We start from the raw sequence: 21,174 nt of genomic DNA, 5'->3' as shown, positions 1-21,174 counted from the left end.
TGAAATAGGACACTATTTAACAATTTATTTAACCAAATATTTTCCAGCTCAGGACAGAAGTCATGTAAGAATCAGGCACTCAGATTCCACTTTAGCTTACAGCTCAGCAAGTCAGGTGTAGGTGTGGAGGGAAGTTTGAATCCAGATGCCTATTTGTTTAGATACCTCAGTGTAACTTACATTTTGGCATTCTTAAAGGTCTCAAATACCCCCAGACACTGAGTACTCAACCTTGCCTTTCACTGCCTTCCTGCCAACACACACAGCACAGCAGATATGAGCTCCAGAGCTGCTGTTTATTCTGTCAGTCTTGCACAGTGGACGTGAGAATTAGTTGTAAATAGTCCAATATGTTGACTCCCATTATCAAAAATGGAGGCACACCCTCCACTCCCTTCGAGCATCCCTACTGGAAAAAAAATGGTCTTGGAGGGCAATGTCATTTTGTAGAGTCAACTAGGAAATAAAAGAATCCCCATGTGATGAAACCTTGCATTAAGAATCTTTCCCACCTCCAAATCTACATCTCAAGCACCAACACCAAACATATTTCAGAGCACACATCAGCTGTTGTACAGAGAATTCAGGCTCAGTCTCCTAGCAGCACCACTATTAATAGAATCTGTTTAGATTAATCTTCTGTTTCAACCTTACCGAACTCTGTGGACTGAATTTCAAAAGCCAAGATTATTTAGGTATCCATAACAAATTTTTCCTCCTCAGCTTTCTGCAATTGATGCATGTAATGTCAGACAAAGTGCAACCAACAATATCCTCAGAAAGTGGCTGATCAGACCAGAAGTCCAGAATAAGAATATTTCACCTTCATTACAGATTAAGTGGCCCACAGGGGTTTGTGTTTTTGCCAACATGCCTATTCTATGGTAGAGATGTTTAGGAATTGTATAGTTCAACAGAGTTACTTCTAGAATTAAAGCAACTCTAATGCTAGCGTGATGCCTTTGAAATTAAAAATATACACATGCTGACATGTTTTCAAACTTGTCAGTTCCCATCTGGAGCTGCATTCACTCATCTCTGCCTTCAGCTTTAAAAAGAGGGCTGTTCGTAGAACCACAAATGGAAAAGCACTGTGTGCACAACCCTGGGCCACACAGCCCAGGGATGGGATCCATTTGAAAAGTGCAGCAGAGACAGCAATTGCAGCTGCATCACACTGACAGGGACTAACACAAGTCTGACCTCCTTCTGCCCAGGCTCCCAGACAAAACTCTCTCCAACTGCTCTCTAATGCTCCCAGCTCCCAGAAGGACATGTGCTCCAAACTCCAATGGCTTTTGGGTCTTTGGGAAGCAGAGTTCAATTGAGAGATAGTAACTACAAACAGCCACTTTCTACTTAATAAACAATTACAACACATACACACAGCTGCTTCTTTCCCCCCATGGTTTTAAAGCCACTACAAAGCCTTCATTCCTTACAGTCTCTCTAAGTATCTATCCCTCATCTTAACCATTTACATATTGCTCAAAACTGTCTGTGACATCTCTTTGTTTTGGCTGTTTCCCCTTCAGTTCTACCACACCTGAATAACATTTATGACAGCTAAAAATATACAGAGATATTAGTGTTCTCTGAAAGAATCTCAGACCTGCTCTTACCTGCAATCAAGCATGCAGGAGACGATCACGGATCTTGTCTTGACAGCTGTTTTGCTTACTAAGCTACTTTTACTCCTACAAAGAAAGAGTTTCTTTCCTCCACTCCTCTTGTATCCTGAACCTTGAAATGCTTGTGTCAGTGTCACCATGACTCTGGAGTCTCTAAACCAGCACATTCTGACCTTTGGTACATGTTGGTGCAAATGACTTCTATTGTGTTGCTTCTTGTTCAGATGGATTTTTCACTGTATCTGCAGAGCTTTGTGCATCTTCAAATCCCACCTACTGCAGCTGTTATATCCATAATGACACCCTCATGGCTCTATTTGGGGCCCTACATCCACTGAGCATGGGACAATTTGTTAGGGCAAGGATTATGTACTGCTTAGCATATTCTACCTCTTATTAGGCACAGGATAAATGATGTATTTTTGATTATATTTTAAAAGGGACATTGTTAAATTCAGGTCCTCAAAATTTTAGACCATATTTAAATTATCATGAACTACTGGTATTTCTGCTGCCTTCTTTCACTGTTTGACCCTCTCAATATCCAATAGCACCAAACACAGACTCACAGATTAAAGATGTAACTCACCCCTGGGATCTCTAGTTCCTGTAATGCAGCACATCAAGCTCCATGAAAATCTTATGTTCTTTTAGCTGGCCACTGAATGGTTTATTGGTTATTTTATACTCACCCTCTAACGTAAAAGATAAGACTTTCTGTAAGTTAATATTTATGTGAAACATTAAATGAGCTCCCGAATGGCTTTGGATGGGTCCTTTTATTTTTTTGTTGTTGACTTATACTGCCAATATATGACAAATAGAAGTAATTAATTCAAATGTAAGTCTATGTGAATAGCACCTGCATTTTAGCATTGAAAAAACTAAGTCCTATAAGATTGACACTGTAACTTAATACGAGAACAAAGGTGGTTTTGATCAACCTCCAGCTAAAAGGCTTGACACTGAGAATTTCAGTTTAAGTGGGGACACTAATCACTGGGTAGGTTTAAGTACTATCTTCTTGGCTGCCCTACGGAATCTAGGAACTGACATGTTCTGAACCACTTGAAGCCTGGTTGGATTGCACAGGCACAGAGGAAAGAGTAGAGAGCAGAAAAATATCCCATTACAATCAATTCACCATCCACTTCCTATCCACTTGAATTTGCAGGGTGGCACTTTGCTCTGAAGAGGAGGTAAAATAAATCAGCAGCCACCTATACAAAATCTTCCTTCTTCTGAGTTCAGTTTGAAGCCCAGGAAATCCAGAGAAGCACACCAGTATTTAAGCTGAAGAGTGAATCTCGCCCTAGATAAAGCTAATTCACCCCATCAGGTCTGACTTTTATCCATAGTTGAGAAGATACTTTGAAGAGAGAATGTTTTGTATTTCAAATGCATCTGTTTTGTATTTCAAATGCATCTCAATTCTTATGAACGACCATGCAAGGCAGGATGTCTCCTAAACCTCTCCACAAGAGACTGTTTTTCTTTACAAATCAAAATGACGACTGAACTGAACCCTGGGATCTGGGTAAACCTGCAGTTCAGACAGTTTGGGGTTTTACTGCTCATGAGTAAATCACCTCCTGGGAAAATGGGGAAATAATGCTTCCTATTTGCTATACTTCCACCAACAAGGGGCTGGGTTTTTCCTGTAGTGGAGGGAGGAAGGAAGAAAAAAAAAAAACCCTCAAAGAAACAGGTGGCAAGTAGAAAGAACTGGGTTTGCTATTTATTTGTGCTTAGCAGGACAATGTTCTAACACCTACTGGACCCACATACATCACCTGAAAATCTCTCAAGTGTTTCCCCTCTCATGTTTGGTTCCATTTTCAGTATCAACTCTGTAAATTCTGTCCACCTGACTAAACGCTGCCTTCCTTTCCAGACCTTTCTCTCCTGTGCTTTAAGAGGGGTACAAGCAGAGGCACGTTTCAAAACATCAAGAGTCAATTACCAGAAGCATTTCCTTCAAAAGTGGCATCGTGGCACATTTGGTAACAGCTACTTTTATGTCACGCATAACTTATTTTATTAACAGAATAACAAACTTCAGCTTTCAGCTAGTAAGACTCACTAAATTCTCAATTTCTACCTCTACATTTAGACATTGCTGACAAGAGACTTGGTACACATCACCTAATGCAGGAAGTTTTGTACTTTTGTGAGCACACTTCTTGGGAGTGAGAAATTAGGCCCACCAGTGCCCTGTCCCTGAAAGGAAACAGCTGGGGTAAGTAAGCAAAAGTTAGGCAGACTGCATCTGATCACACCTTAGACCACATGCTTCAAAAGCCCAAGTTATTGCATTATTTTGTGGGAAATATCAGGGAAATAAGACCTGCAGTTTCACAATGTAGGCCAAGTTTTCAATACTTGAATGCTAGACTAAGGCAGTCTGTTCTATATTGTTTCAGATATAAACTCCAAAAATAGAATATTCAATTAAGTGTGTGATCGATATTTAGTGTCAAGGAAAGCCCACTGGGTATTTTATGGAATTTAGAAACAGATTTACAGGGTTTCAGGAATGAAGCACAAAGATACAGATCCTCTCTGATCTGTAGGGAACTGGAGAAACTGATGCATGCTTCTGGGTGCTCCACAAGCACAGGATTTGGGACCAGGTTTTAGAACACCTGAGATGTTAATAAGGATTTATTAAGCTCTTCTCAAGATTTCAAGTCCAGTGAGTAAGGAATGGGGGGGGAGAAAGTATGAAACCATAAGAATTTATTTTGTCATCACACAAATGCACATATAATATTCTGTAGAACCTTGCCCAGCCATCTTGATAAGTACAACAGAAAAATGGCCTAAAAGTTCACTCCAATCTGCTTCAAAAGTTTATATCTCTTTATTTATATATACAGATATCCAAGTACGAAGTAATTTTGGTGTTATGACTCCAGTGTATCCCTAATTCAGCTCTGCAACACTTGGGATTCCCTATGGGCCAGGTCTCTGCTGACAAAAGTCAGAGCTTTTGGTCTGAATACATTGGCTGTGACTGACACCAATTTACTGTTGGATCAGCTTTTCCCAGATCTAAATTGATAATTTCAATTCCAGAAACAGGTTTAAAACTGTACTGTTTGAGAAGGTTTACAAAAAGACAAAACAGAAGCTGAGCCCTGAAGGAAGCAGAATTACTACAGAGACTCAGAAGCGTATGCATGATCTTATTTTGTTCAACTGCATTGTAAATCCACCCACCATCCCACAAAAATAACAGACTGCACTATCCTGTTTCTTGGATGAGATTTTTAAATACTTTCTAGTTGTCCAAAACACGCTCCAAGACTTTTACTAGCAACTTCACCAACAGAAAAACTGACACGCCTCTGGTAGCACTGAGAGCAGCCCCAGTATGAGATGTGTAATAAAGCACTCGGCCTTTCAGCCATCTGGGCAGTTCAAAGTAAACACTGCCAAATATCCATCTTGAATATGTTAGCTAAAACACCCCCGGCCAGCAAATGATCTACAGAGCATAACTGGATGTTTGCTTGAAGCTTGCAGATTTTAAAAGTATCCACAGGTTTGTTGCAATGTACTAAAATCGACTAAAAGCCTTTCTTTTAAGTATAGCACTCCCTGTAGATAAAACCTTTCATTCCTTTACTACATGGTACATTATGAAATTATATACAGCTTCAATTGTGCTAACTCATAAAGCCCACATTTGATTTCCTGAACTCCAAGATCTGAAACAGTGGCAAGCTGGTCACCCATCCTAAACCAAACTCTGCCCACTAAAACACCTTCCTAAGCTCTTCTGCAGAACTTTGCCACCACAATAATGACACATTATCAAAAGAGCTCCTTTTGAAATAGCTCTGTAGTGGCAGCTCCCACCCCAGAGATGTGTGAAAACACGGAGTCTTGTAGTCTCTCCCTAGACCAGGACTATGCAGGGTAAACTGCAAACTTCTACAGAAATCTGATGAAGAAATAGTATTACGTGGTACCTAATGAGGGCATCCTACTGTTGAGTCAATGAAGTCCTGTATTTCTCCAGATCAAAAGGCAGCAGCTGCTTATGCTCATCTATTGACAGATTTGGTTCAAGCTTTGCACAGGGCAGCCTTCACAGCCTAACACCTTTCTACTGCATTCCACAGCCAGGAGATTAATACAGCAGCAGGGTCTCTGCTAGGTTGGGAAACCAGAGTAATTACCAGTCATTTACTGCTAATGGCTACTCGAACTCTTGAGGTACTGTCAGAAAAGATATTAATTCAACTCCTGCTTTCTGCTAACCAAAAGCCAGTGAGTCTGCCCTGTGTTACAGTGAAGAGTCTATTTAAATCCCAATGGAAATAATGGGGCTAAAGCACAGCAAAGAGGTAAAAAAACGGAACCCAGACTTTAAAAGAAGCACAAGTATTGCTGATGCCTTCCTTTAATGCTTTTTTCCTTGTAATGTCATCAGACTTGCACAGCAGTCTGAGAAAAGCCCACTACAGAAAGAAACCTCTAGAACTCCAACCTCTAGAAATCACACCTTTATCTTAAAGCCTTGACTGTATCAGGGATATATGGAAAGAACGCGTGGTGCCTTTGAGCCATTTGCCACTCTATCTACCACTTCTCCTCACTGATCCTGAGAAGTTCAAATTTGCTCAACACTATTTCAGTTATTGCTTGAATAAAAACACTCTTGCCAAAGCAGAAAACAGAAATCAGTCTTGCAGATTTTTCTCCAACTATAACTTTGTCTAGTACAACCACTACCATTGCAGTTCCACCTGAAACTGATATTCGTGAAACAATACCCTTTTGAGAAAGCCACAGAAGCATATACAGTCTTGGTGTGTTTTAGGACAGATTGCAAACAATTTGAATCATAGTCAAGAGTGAGTCTTTAAAGAATTCCATTGCTTAGTTGTCCTGTAGCACCTCACATTCATGGACTCTCCTGAAAACCATCAGGGGAATTTTATCACTGATGGAATATTGAAAGTAACCACAAAGATAACTACAGCCTGTGAAATAACCTGGAAGCAACTGCAAACTATCTACTGGAAAGTGTTAAGGCCAGTCAGCCAGGGAAGGGGAAGAAAAAACTGAAGCCTTTTTGTACTGCATACAAAATGCAGTTCATCTGGGTCTACTTTGCTGCCAAGATTTTATCACAGCTGAGTTTGGGTTTTGTTTTTCTCTTCAAAAGATTAGTGTCCAAGCATATGAATACATGGTATTTATTTTGCTGTCAAAACATAAATACCATGTGTTTTATCCAGCAACACAGTTCATTTCAAAGATTCATCAGAAAAGGAAGACATACCATAAGCTAAGCCATTTCTCAATTAGGCAGCAGAGTCTGGGGCAAAATTTCTAACTTCCAACTCAACCCCTAAATGCTGGTTATTTTATACTCCACAAGAAAGTACTGATACATTCTTTGCTCTTCTGTTGTTTGAGATCCACTCAAAGTCTCCCAGTGCATGTGTTTTCTTTAAAATTTCATCCCCATCCTTAATTACTTTCTCAAAGGGAACTGTCAATGTGAAGAGGCCCATATATTTGCTCGATTTATAGCCTTTTATTAGCTCCCCCTGCATGTGATGCCAAAGGCTTTTTTTTTGCCAAGTCTCTTCAGTCCCTGCTTAAAGCAGAAGCAGATGCTGTGCATTGTCAGCAAAGAAATACATGTTCTGATTTAAGCCGCCCTATCCCATTATTTATAGGTATTTTCAATTCTTGCAGAAGCTTGAATACCACTTTCTCATGGATAGAACAAGAATGGCTTAGGAGTTTAAACTAACTTGTTCCCAGACCCCCTCTCACTATGAATCATTCCCTCTACATCTACAAGCAGCCCATTTCAGAATAGAGCTGAGCAGGAGAGGATTTCCCCCAGCAGCACAGCCCATACCTCTCACTTTGCTTCTGCTGAGTGTCTGGGCAAAGCCCTGCCTTTTCCCCAGGTACAGCACAATTAAACGCCAAGGCGATCGCATGCACCGACTGGAGAGCTCTAAGTTACCTGACCAAGAACACCACCAAGCAGTTGGTTCTCCAGTTAGTTCTCCACTGTCCCCTAATCCTTCCTTTACACAGAGTTCCCACACTTCCACTACATGTTTGGGTCTGCTCAAATACCTTTCTCCTCCAGAACTGATTTCTCAGTCTTGGTACGGAATACCCATGATCAACGGCATGTGTCGATCCTCAAGGACACAAGAGGAGTTGAGTCCCATTCTTTCCCAAATGCTTCAAAATCCGCTTGCCAAGCAAAGCCTGCAGCTTCAGAGCCAGCAGCATGCAGCTCCTGGATTAGCAGTTAACCAGCTCCCAGCCACAGGCAGACAGCTTTGTGCACATCCATTAAATGGATTCCATTCCTTTCCTCAACCAGACAGCAAATCCACAGCACATGCCAACTTGGGTATTCTTATTTACTCCTCCTTTCTCTCTGTATACTTCTCATTCTGTGATCCAATTAGCTCAACTCATAAAAAACAAGTAATTTATAGCACAGTCCAAAATAAAAATAATAAAAGCAATTACTGGCTATGTCCAGTAACATCATGATCCTGTTAGAACTCCTTCAGTCAAGTTTTCTATCCAGCATATTGTTCAAACCCCCACATCATCTTGAACCCCTCTGGACCAAAGTCAAACTGTACATTAAAAGAATGAGCCCCTGAACACACCTGTAACACTCTGGTACAGTCCCACTTTAAAATTTTCCATAGGATCAATCACAGTAGTTCCAGTTGCCTTGGAAAAAATCTCAATTACGCACACTGGATGCTTAAACTGTGAAAAACAGACCTCAGCCATCAAAATTCACCCAGGAGATTTTATTACTAAGAGCAAAAAAACCCCCACAGTTTCCTTTTCCAAACCAAACAAAGTCCTGGAATAGTTTCAATATACTAGTCCAACACCTGAAAAGTTCAAAACATTATCTCCTGTTTGGACATGGCTTTCACTCACACATCCCTCATACACAAATTATTTAAAAAACCATTTAGGTGCAGCAGAAGGAGGGAAACAACAAACTGTGCTTGATCAAACACAGTGATGTTTCTCTCTACTTTGTTTCTCAGAAGAAACAAAGTAGAGAGAAATGCAGGTTCTGCTTGATGGGTTTGAAACTGTATGGGATGAGGAAAAAATTGAACTGCTGGCTCTTCTGAACAAAGCATAATTGTCCTACTATGGGTGCTTTTATTTACACATATACATATGTATGTATATATTTTATATATATATGGATGTGTGTGTGTGTGTATGCGTGTATGTTAGTGCTGCATGAACCATTGAAAACACTACGGAGAGAAGTTCGTTTTCCTGGCTCCCTACCCAATTACCTCAAATCCTGACTGAAGCATCTTAACAAGTCCCAGGATGCCAAAAGGCATCCAAAATGACATTTTCTCAAGTGTTTTAGTTCCAGAAACACCACCACAAGACATGGGGCCATATTCACAGCCCAACCCTCAACCAGTGGATCTAGCAATCTCTTTTAAGTCACAGAGAGACATGAGAGACAGGATCACTCCTCATTCCTTAGTAATACTGAGGCTGTCTGGAACTGAGCTCTGCACCAATGCATTTCTACTGATGCTTTATTGGCCCATCAAGCTATTTAAAGGTTTTGACAGTTTTTGACAGTTATGAATTTGCAGTAATTTCTCCCTGCAGCTATTTTCTGATCTTTTCTGCATTCTGTCCCCTTCCTTCCCACCTGACTCCTCCAAGCATCCGAGCAAGCTGAAGAGCAAGTGTACAAAGCCACATCTTAATCCTGCCTAATAAACTCCTGGACAGGGTATTAAGAATGAGTGGCTCAAAAGCAGTAACCTTCAGTAAGGCAATGCTGAGGTGTTTATGCAACAGTGCCCCCTCAAAGAGCATTATATAAGCACAGTGTTCACAAGGGCTGCCAGAAGAGTGAGGCATCAGCAGCTCTTGATTCCTCAGTCCAACACATCTGTAAGCTAATTTTACACCCAAGAATGTTTAAATAAAGAGTTCTGACACGTGTAAGAATATACACCAGTGTTCCAGCAATGCCTCTGATACAACTCAAACCTTATGAAATTATAATTTTCAGATGTGCATTGAAGACATGCTGTAATTCATACCCAAACCTACTTGACTGCAAAGAAACTATCAAGAGCATTAAATTGACCTGGTCAGTCAGGCCTACACAGATAAGAAAAGAGTTTCCTTAAACACATGTCCTAAACACATCCTCCCACTTATAATATACTTGCAAAACAATCTGATACGATGGAAAAGGAAAAATCATTCCCTTAACATCCTATCTGGGCAGAACACTCCATAGCTTTTTTTCCAGCAAGGAAATATATTGCCAGTTTTGTAGCTACATCTGTGCTGTTCTTTGTTAGAAATGCTCCTCCAGTATCTCAGAGAAACAGCAAATATGTGAGAGACACGGGAGGAGATGTTGGCAAAAACAAACTTAAGAAAAACACACAAAGAAAGCCAAAACATGCAAAGTCTGGAAGATCTTACGGTTTTTACACCGGTACTTTGTCCTGCTTGCTTCATGATGGGTGTTCAAGAAGAGGGGAAGGACTGGAGTATAAAAAACAACAGAAGCTTGGGCTCCTGGCCCACAGGAGTGGAACTGAAGTGTAAGATAAAGCAGAAGCAAGTTACAAAAGACCCTAGATGTGGCCTTGCTAAAAAGAACTGCCAGATGCTGAGGTACTGCCCTTCATCATCTCTTTGCTAAAAATATGGGCCAGATCCAGAACTCTTTCAAAATTACTGGAATCACTCCACTTAAATTCAGTAGGTTTTGGATCAGGTCTTTAATTGGGACAAAAGCAAACCCACAATTTGGTGATCAAAGCTCAACAAGAGCTTTCAAAATATGTACTTTCCTTGATAAGAGCAGACAGCTTCTAAATTCTCAAAGTTCCTACTGAAAAAGCAACAACCAAAGCAATTGGCTGATTCATTGGTGTCCACTCACTACAGCTTGGGAATACACAAAATAATCTTGGCTTCTCTGTTATTTAAGACTATTTATAAGCATATTGACTGTACCATTGCCATTGAATTGAAGCAATAAACAAGAACTTATTAACACAAATAAATTTTTGAAAACTTACACTTGTAAAAATCCATTAAAATTAGTATCCCAATGAAACATTTCTCCAAGCTGTAACTTGGACAAAAAGCTCCACTTATACAGAGTGACTTTCTTTTTATTTGTTTAGAAAGCTTTACAACTATGGTCTGTTAGAAATCTTGAAAAAGCAGCCTCCTCATAATGCACCTTTTCACTTAATTTACAGTCCTACCAAAGCAGGGCGTTTTCCTGCAAACACATTCTTGTGCTCCATACCTAAAGAATAAGATATTACTGTAAATCATGTGTGCACTAGGAAGGAACTGTTATGTTTCCAATACAAAGTGAAGTGTCCAAGACTAGACAGAATATTCTCCCAAAAAAGAAAACACTAGCTTCCATAAGAACCCACAATGAACTTTGCCCAGTAGACTGGCTGGCACAGAGGTATATGACCTCAGTGATACGAACACAACATCATTAGTATGAGAGTGAAGCCATTTCTTCCACTGGACATTAAACAGCAAAGTATTTCACTGCCTCTAGTCCTTCCCCTAGAGGAAGATAAATCACTGCTGATGTGAAGTTTCCCTCCAGAAAATGTCTTATAAAGCATACTTAAAAAAAAAAAAAAAAGAAAAAGTGCTGCTAAGCTGTCTTATTTCTACAGCTCTGCCAAACTGCTCTTGCTATAAAGCTCTTGTTCCCTTGGACAAAACATTCAGTCTTAGCCTCAAAAAGAGGGAGACTTTCTTACCTGCACAATTTGTGCAGGTACTAAAACCAGTTTAAAGCTCTCCCACTGAAAGATGCAAGGTGAAAGAGCCTGGCAGCTGGATCTGTAAGTGACAGAAGCATGTCCAGCAGAAGTGTCTTCTAAAGGATCCTCAAGTCTAAATGGGAGATGCTACCTGCCTGCTTTTGCCAACTTTTGAGGGGGATCATTTCACTGAAATCAGAATCAGATCCTTTCCACAATTAGGCTGTGTAATAGCAATGCAAAATGCTTTGATCAAGCCCTTTATTAGGGACACACTGGAAGTGACTTAAGGAAAACAGCATCTGTCCTCCTTTTGTGACAGGAATTGTTTAATTGTTTTTGTAGACAAAAGTGTTACAAAAAGGAGTCCAAAGTTAGTCACACACTTGTACAAAATTGTCTGACTAGTTCCTAATAAGGCAAATTCACAAGTGGAGAGAAAAGATGAGCTCTCTGGCCCACACTACTTTCAGTAACTCAAGGGGAAAAAGCTTCATCAGTAATCCACAGATGAGAAACAAGCCAGAGAAGGAGCAGGGAGGAATACAGGGTCTGTAAAGCACAGCCCTGCCAAGTTTAGCTTTTTCTTGGTTCCAAAACCACTCCAGTACTTCAAGGTTTTCACCAGAATAACTAATTTCCAATGAACAATAGCATTCTAGCATTTTTATGGTCACACCTGCACACACATTTAGGAAGTCTGTTTCCTGCCTTACTGTATACAAGCACAGTGAGGCTCCTAATTTGTTTATTGCTCTCCAGATAATATTTTTACACTTATGGAGAAATAAGATGTACAAGGTGATTAAAAAAAAGAAAATATAATAAAAAGAGAAGGGAAAGATATGAATCATCCTGAATGCTGGTAGCTCAGGAAATGTCTGTGATTTACAAATAGGCAGCCCAAACACTTGATATGGAGACAGCCACCTTTGCCAAGAGTCCATTTTTTTATCAGACCACCCAAAACTCAGGCATTACAGGAACTCCAGCATTAAAAAAGTGTCAATCATCCAAAATACTACACAGTACCCAAGAGATCTTATCTTCCAGGTATATGCATTTTTTGCCTACTTCCTCCAACCTTCAAGATTCCTGAAAAGAAAACTGGCCAAGGGAATGCCTCTCAGGATCTCTGCTGTGCTCCTCCCCACACTCTGCCTGGCAGACTCTCACAGAGAAGGAGACTTCCTTCCTCTGATGGAAGAAATGCCGCACAGGAGTTTGACATCACCTCATGGCTGCAAGAAAGGGGAGGAGACCTTGGCTTTTTTTACATTCCCTGCATAGGAAAAGGGATTTCCCACTGATAGGGACACATGAAACAGCTTGGCAGCTGGGAGAAACTAACTGCAAGGAAAAGGGAGGCTTTAGAATGGTGGTGACCACAATCACAACATAGATAAATGCAGAGAAATCAACAGCACAGACATGCTACTACTGAGCCTCAAAGCAGTTGCATGTTGCTGCCTCGCTACATTTTCCATCACGATTTCTTAATACTCCTCCACTCAGAACAAAAATAGTCTCTTCAAAATGCCAAATGTGCATGGCAAACATATTTGGCTGCTACATCTCATTTTCTAAGCAAAAAATGAGGAAATGGGACTGATCTGTGACAAACAGCAAGACAGTCCAGTTTAGCATGTTTTCTCTCCCATGTAAATTTTTTGAGGAAGAAAGACTATAGATGTAAGGACTTGGAAAAGGCTGTGCAGCATAGCATCAATAAAACAGATTTTTGACAAGAGCAGTAAATGAAATGAAAGGTTTCCCTGCCATCAAAGCTGTCTTTTCCTTCTGAAAATTATTACAAAGACAGCATTTCGCAGAAAGACCATCATCACAGCTCAGCTTTGTGAGACAGTGTCCTCTCTCATTCCTCTTAAACACAGGACTATCAAGTTCACTGAATTTTATTAGTTGTGCCTCTATCCCCAACTACCTGACTATCATGCTTTAAACTCAGTTCAGGTAGAGATCATCAGGTTTGCTTTAGGGAGACTGAGACTCTTGCTGCCCAGCTACCCTGCACCCTTCGGAAACCTCAGCACTGGCTTACAAGAAGACAGGATGAAGCACAGAGTAAAATATCTCCTGTGGGTGGCCACGTGCTTGGCATGAGCAGCTCATCACTTCCTGAAATTCTACCATTTGTCTCATCTTGTTTTGCTCAAGGTCACAAATCATCTTTAAACTGGATTTTCTGTCTTTCCTACTTTTACAGGAAATCACACCTCCAGCTGGTTGGTATTAAGCAATTCCCCTAGTTACAACCCAGGAAATCATTTCAGTAGCATAGTTGCATTCATGGTAAGAAACTAGCACGTCTTAATATGGTTCATCCCTTACACTATTTTTAAAGAAGTCTTTCCTTCTAATTTAATTACTTGGAAGTGACTCTAAGTTCAGTTCCCTCCAGCAAGCCTGAATTTAAAAATACCTCAGACTGGTCATTCATCAGTGGCATTTCTGTTGCTCTGTAAGGCACAACGGATTCTTTTTATCATTTCTGATTGAGTCTTCTTTTAACAGCAAGGAAAAGAGTGTTGTAAACTGAACTGATGCTCAAAGCCCAATTAACATTGATATTCACCAGAAATACACGAGCTCCATTTGTTTTTACCCTCCAATGTTGCTCTGTGTCATGAACAACCTACCAGCCAAAAAGTAAAATATTTCCACTTCTAAAGCTCTGCAGTTTCCCTTCTGGATTGCCCACAAAGAAGTTCACACAATAAAATGAGCCTTTCTGCATGCCAGAGGAAGAAGAGAAATGTGAGCCCTCCTTTCAGCCATTCTACAGAAGATCTGATGAAAATTTGGAAGCATACAAACCAAGATAATTATTTTAAAATATTGCAGTATGCTGTTACTCAATGGAAAAAGCCATGCAATTCTTTGTATACTTGGTACAAGTTCAGTGATTATTCCAGGCTGTGAAATTTTTACACTACATATTCCTGGAATGAGTTCTTTTAGAGGTAGAAAGTTGCCATTTCTTTTCCACTAGAAAAAGGGATGTTTCCTTCAGCTGAAGCACTTTAGGTTTGCAATAAAACACTGCAGGGTGCGGTGACAAACTGTCTAATAATCACCACACCTACCAGTGAATGAAGTCAGTGTGTCCCAGCACAGATTAGGTGTGGCCAGACCGGACAATATCATCGTATCCTGTTGTGGATTATTACTTAATGAAAAAAAAGCATAACTAGGGACAGGAGGGTTAAGCAGTGCTGAACTTTAACTCTACACATACAGTACCCAACAGAGAAAGACAAGGAAGGATCCATGTGCATCATTTCCATTTGCAATAAAATAATTTCTATTTGCCAATAAAATCCTTTCCTAAGTGTAGAATGTGCAGACTTTTTCTTCCCTTTTCCTCCTCTTTCCTGGTCAAGAGAGGTTAGAATAGATTTTTTTCTAGTGAGATGATTCAACACTTACTGGGCTTTTACATTTCAACAAACAAATTACATGAGAAGGAAGAGGACAAGCAATAAACATGAGAAATTATTGCAAATCCTCCTGAACTCAAGGCAGTGCTTAATTTGGTACTGGAGATCATCCTGACATTGACCAAAGCCCATTATGCTTTTTTTTTTTTTGCTAAAGCCAAACCAGGTTTAAAGTTTGTAAGAAATCTAGATTAACAGCAAACTCCTGACATGCAGGAGTTGAACTGAAAAATCCCACGACTATGGAAAGAGTGGTTTGGCATCTTACAGAATATTGTGCTTTCATTCTGGAAGTTTTCTTTCCAAGAAAAGTCATCCCACGGTAGAATTATCCTTCCCTGAACTGCTCCTCTAGCTCAAGTTCTAACAGTCAAAATCTGAACTCTTTACCCATATTCCTACAGAGAAAAGAAACAGGGCTCTCACTAGAGCAACAGTGCTTTAAAACTTGTGACTGTTTCACAACAGACGTTCTCAGTCTAAATGTTCTTTTTCAGTACCATAACATTTTTCATATGTTTACACTTGAATCAATGTAGTAGTGTCAATTTTAAACGGTTCCTTAGAGCAATAATTATCTTTCAAAATAAATGGTCCAAACATTTTCTCCTGCCCTCTGGGGAATGAACAAGCTTTAAGAAGATGGTTGGTTGCTCAAGCAGCCAGGAGACACGGAGGCGACAGCTGTCAATACAGACAGAAACCCACAATTCTCATAATGCAAACCAACAAACATTAGGATATAAAGAAGTCTAAATATAAAACAATTTGATTTCTTTTCTTCCCAAGCTTCTTTCTTGCTACAGAATAAAGAAATTTTGATTATACCATTCCAGAGTGGAATGGTAACCATTTTCCCAGCAGCCAAGTCTTCCCATTCTACTCCTGTCCACCCTTCCCTCTGCTGCTACCAACTCCATTTTGACTCCTGTAAAAATAAAGCACCTTTCTTAGTCATTTTTAAAGGTTGGAATTTCATGGAAACCAAAATGTTACCAAAATTTTTAGCCTATTAAGTCTTCTCACACTCACTGCATTTTTTATTCTAAAAACTATTCTGAAGATTTTTAGAGAAAGTAGGGAATTATATTTAGACAAGAAATTATTCATGCTTATCTCAAAGCCTGAGAGACAGAGTCTGGCTTTTTCTTTTCCCCTAATCTGTAAAAGTACTAGAAGAAAAAAAGTATCTTAAATCTGTGCAGTAGGACTTTTAGGACACAGTATCTTCTTTGTTTTATTGTGCCACAAAAACATGGTGATTACTCCTTCTCCCCTTCCCATCAGGGATTGATTTATTTGATTGATGAATAGCTTTGCCTGTAAGAATCTGAAATCCCAGTTACTTCTGCCTCAAATAGTTGCCATGCTTGTAATTATTTCAAAGAATAATAACTACTTTCACCCAATCTATTTGAAGTTATAAAAAAACCCACCAGTTTTTGAACTCTAATCCATAAAACCACAACTTACAAAGTCACAAAGGATTGCAAAAGAGTCAAACTTGTGAAATATTAAACATCATGGAGAATGCAAGGAGGCCCAAGGTTTTGTTCTTAAAATATAAGACTTATATTTATGATACTGCTTAATACATAATACAATCCCTTTTTAGAAGTGAGAGATGGAAGCATCCAAGATAGTCTTGCAGAAATGTGACCACAACAAACTGAAACCCATAATTGTATTTGTAAAAATAGGCTGTAGGCTAAGATTAATAGACTTTACTGTAATTCCTGCGGAAGCAAGCATTCTTCCGAATATTTCTGCATGCAGCAACATCTTTGACTTGCTCCAAGATCAACTGTGATGATTTTGACAATACAGAAGAAAAATGCATTGAAACAATCCAGATCAATCCAAGGGAACTTAAGTTGCTTATAACCTTTAAGCTTTCCCATTTGATAGATACAATATTGGATTTCTCACCTTCCTTAGACTAATAACTGAGTGGGAAAAAAAACCCAACAGCCCCAAGCCCAGAACTTCTTTTTGCAACTTGATGCTGTGGGTTCATATTCACCATCATATTTTTAAAATACATTAAAGTGACAACACTGGCATAAAGGCAAGTGCTCAGAAAATTGGACTGCTGGAATAAAACTGCCCATGAATCTTTAAAGTCACTTGCATGTAACAAGAGGGCCAAATTTAATCTCTTTATTGTCTGTATTCCCTAAAGGGCTGCTGCTGCTCTGCATACTGGCTGAGCAGGTACTGCTCAGGATAACTGTGCCCTGCCATGTGGCCTCAGGCCGTACTCGCTGCATGCCACGCACATTCTGTACTCAATATAGAATTGTTCTCCTTCTGGGATGTTCTGTTATAATTAACCTCATATGAGTGTTTTGCTAACATCAGCATTTATCATTTTAACACCCCAGGAGATATTATCATCTCTCTATCTCAGTCTGATTTTCCAAAATGCTGTGTGTCCCCCAGAACCTGATTTTTTAAGAACCTTGGCATTAGGCAGTCAGTGAAAGGGGCACTGCCAACATAACATGAACTTGGTATTTCTCAGAGCTAGAAGTTCAAGATGACATTGCTCTGCAAACAAACCAAGACTGCAGTCACTGTGAGATGACTGAAACCAGCTCACCCAGGTGCTTGCAGGCTCTTTGCCTTCCCCTGCCCCTGCCCAGCTCCCTGACTGCTACCTTAGAAGCACTGAGGAAACACACGACTATTTCTGAAATATCTGTTTCTGCCCTCATTTCTGCTGCTTGCAGGATTCCAAAGCCTGGGCAAAGAGCCCCATGTGTGCTCCCCATGTGTGCTCCTCAGAGCTGCCTGCTCAGGGCAGGGCAGAGGCCCTGGGCACCAGATCATGCCCTGCAAGAGTGAACATCAAGAGACTGTAACCCTCTGCTCATGAACACAAACCCCACTGTGCCTGTAGAGACAGAAGATGTCCAAGCACAAAAGCAATCCTGTTGTCCCATTTCAAGTCCCTATGGCTTAGTCTCACTGATCTTGAAGATTCTGATAGGCAAAACATTTTTTAAAAATCATTCGGGTTTAACCTAAGCACACAAAAACCACCTTGGTGTGAAGTATATTTCTTCACCCAAATGGCAAGTTTCATGGAACTAAACCTAAGGTCTTATAGTGGAAGTGCTGGGGGTAATTACAATTAAGATACACTGCAACCTGCAATTTAAATTTCAAAGCAGTGATTTCATGCACAAGGGAGGTTAAGGGCACAAAAAATTGATGCCAACAGCACTGGCAACTGCAGAGAGAGCACAGAACTGACCCTCTCTGCTATTGGCTACACAGGAACTGAACCACGGCAGCACACCCGTCACACAATGCGTGTAAAGGAACGCCGTAGGGCAAATGGTCTGGTAACGTTTGCAGAAGGAGCAGAGGGTAAGTCGCCTTCTGCAGTCATAAACAGTGTCCCAAAACCCATCACAGCTTTTAGTAATTCCACTGGTTGCTTCTGTCTTCCACTCATGTCAGAATCTATTTCACTGCTTAAAGTCTTGCTTTCCCGTGTTTTCCCTCCAGTTCACAGAGTACCCAAAGGAGCCAGCAAAAGTTAGCATCACAGTCTACATATTTTATTTGCTCAGTTTCCTTATTTTTGGAAGTTTGAAAAAGCACAGATTGAACAGCCACTGGTTCCCAGTCACTCTTCCCCAGAAAACACTGATTTGGGCCTCACCTGCTTAGGCAGAAAACACCCAGGTGAACAGGAGGGTCAGTCCAGAATTCTCACCCCCGAATGAGACCAGAGCCTTGGGGCCCTGCCAGGCGCTCAGAAAAGGCCAGAAGCCTGAGGAGGAGCTTTACACGAGGATCGTGTTTGGCTGCCTCAGGAAGCTGCAATTCCCGCTTGTAACAGAGCAGGTTTAAGGTTCCTGTGAGTCATCCCTACTCAACATTGTCCTTCCTTTTGGCAGGTGCTGCGGGTGCCAGCCAGGGCTGTGCCTCAGAGGAGGTGTTGTCCCTGAGCAGTTTCAGCACAGGAAAGGGGAAGGAGCGTGGCGAGGAAGACAAGCACTCTGCAGCACACAGCTGAGCACTGTAACCCCTCAGCCAGACAGTGAGCTGTTAATGCATGCACAAGGACATTCCTCCCCAAATCCCCAAACTGCTTAAACAATCCTCACTCTGTCAATAAGAAATAGGAATGTTCTTCGAAAGCCCAGGATGAGTTTGCTACAGGAGGATTTCTATGCTTTGCTATAACTCACTGAATGAGCCAACTAGATTCACTACATCTAATTTGGGTTTCAAATATTCAATATATTCCTGGCAACAACTCTGCTACGTACCGAAGAACCTCCTACTCCAGCAGATATTTGTTCCAGTTGTAATTTTAAAAAGTAATTCATTAAAATGTTGTCATGGTATGATAACGATGTTTTTAATAACCTGGAAATCACTTAAACACCTACTTTCTTTAGAAATTCAGGAAGACTTAACAACTGCCCATACTACACAGGGCTGGCCAAAACACTGACAGAAGAGCTTTCTATACTCCAAATCAATTCTCTTTTTCAGTCAGCTTTTAGAGCTCACTGCTAATATTAGCTTTGGGACTGCATGGAATTTTAGAACTGAACACAAGAGAGGCGCTTTTCAGAGGCACACTGGAAAACAGTTTGGTTCCTTCCAACAGGCACTGAAGCAAAATTCTCCATACTCTCTGTCACTGAACTATCAACTACAGCAAAGCCTTTACAGTGGCTTTAAGATTTGGGAGAGCAAGGGAAAAGGATGATCACTTTTCTGTATCATCCAGTTTCTGTGAGAAAGAGTTGATAAGTTCAGTGGTCTGAGCCTGGAAAAAAAAAAGGAGAGTGAGCACCTATTCCTTGCCAGCCATGGGTAACTGGGGCAGGGGGATATTCACACGGGCAGGGAGAGCAGATGTGGCAAACTGGCTTTTCAAACCATTTGGAAACAAATAGTGGCTTCAAGCAGCAAGTTTGATTTAAACAACTCCAATCTTGCACAACCAGGATTATTTGTTCAATGTTTAGAATAATTCTTGTGTTTCAAAACAAACTTATAATTTATGTTTCAATCTTTCTTCCTGTGTGGAAGATATTTCTGTCAAAAATAAAACATTTCCAAAATTGTCTTCCAGTTAATGAAGTCTTTGTGCATGAAACAAACAGAAAGAAAGTGTGAAGAATAGGAGATTAAACCCACTGCATTAAAGTGGATTGAAAGCCTGTCAGTACAGAAAAGAGCAGTTTATGTATCACTTATATTTGCTCCAGGCACTCACCACACAGTTATACTACTGTTCAATGTAAGTAACACTATTTTCACATACTTGAATTTCTTGCATCTAAAACATTAACCAGATTTCAAAGTTAACCTAGAATTCAGGCTGCACAGGTAGACAGCACATTAAAATGGTTTCTTATCAAGTCATCAAGCTTAAATACAGATGACCTAATGCAACTGGTAATGTTCACAACCACGGGTGTTGGTGAGTCTGACTAATGAGCACCACAGTAACAAGGATCACTGTATCAGGTGCTGAGGAAAAACTGCTGCTCAAACTTAGCTTAGGTGGCATTAACTATTACTGCAAGCAAGAGTCTGAAATGAATATATATTTAGAGTGCATCAGCTTTTTCTATCCAGCCATGACGCACTGAAATCTTAGAGAGGATCCTCAGCTTGTTAGACTGTGCTGTAAACATACTTCCAGCAGTCTGGATACTGTACCAAAATAAACAGAGGCATTAAAAGCAGTTCTCCGGTATTTTTAAAGGGGCCCAGGAAGGACAGTCAATTTGGTTTACACACAATGTGTTACTGTTTGGCATTATTTCTAAATTAGGGGGGGAAAAGCTGGTAGACCTGAGCAAATACTAGAAGATGGGCACAAGCCACCTCCATTCTGGCAGGCCAAAACAGATTGCTGTCACACTACCAAGTTTAATGCATAACAGTGTCATCTCTTGACAGGTGCAGTATGAACAAAGGCAATTATGATGGAGTGCTTCAGGACAGGAAAAGAGAAAACTGCAAACTGGGCTGAAGCCTTAGCGTTTCTGCTCTGGAAACTTCATTTCTCACAGAGCTTCTGACCTAGTCACTTTTCCTGACATTGACAGAAGATGATTATTTCTCCTTGGCTCTTCCTATGTAGTCTCCAGTAACAGGGTACAGCTGCCAAAGTTATCCAAACTTATCTCTGTAAAGCTGTGGTAAATGTTTCACATTATGTCTTTCTACTACACGGATGTTACTGTGGGCAGTTTCCACATCTTTAAACCTTTT

The 21,174-nt window shown here is 40.4% G+C and overlaps 1 protein-coding gene across 2 annotated transcripts in view; it reads right to left on the bottom strand.

Annotated features, from left to right (window-relative positions):
* ZDHHC8 (zinc finger DHHC-type palmitoyltransferase 8) overlaps positions 1-21,174 on the bottom strand; it is a 109,170-nt gene that overhangs the window by 71,668 nt on the left and 16,328 nt on the right. The gene's annotated exons all lie outside the window — the stretch shown is intronic.

This window comes from Sylvia atricapilla, chromosome 17 (genome assembly GCF_009819655.1).
Source record: "Sylvia atricapilla isolate bSylAtr1 chromosome 17, bSylAtr1.pri, whole genome shotgun sequence".
NCBI classification, from domain to species: Eukaryota; Metazoa; Chordata; class Aves; order Passeriformes; family Sylviidae; genus Sylvia; species Sylvia atricapilla.
The sequence above is the reverse complement of the archived record's forward strand: the minus strand, read 5'-3'. Positions and strand labels throughout refer to the sequence as shown.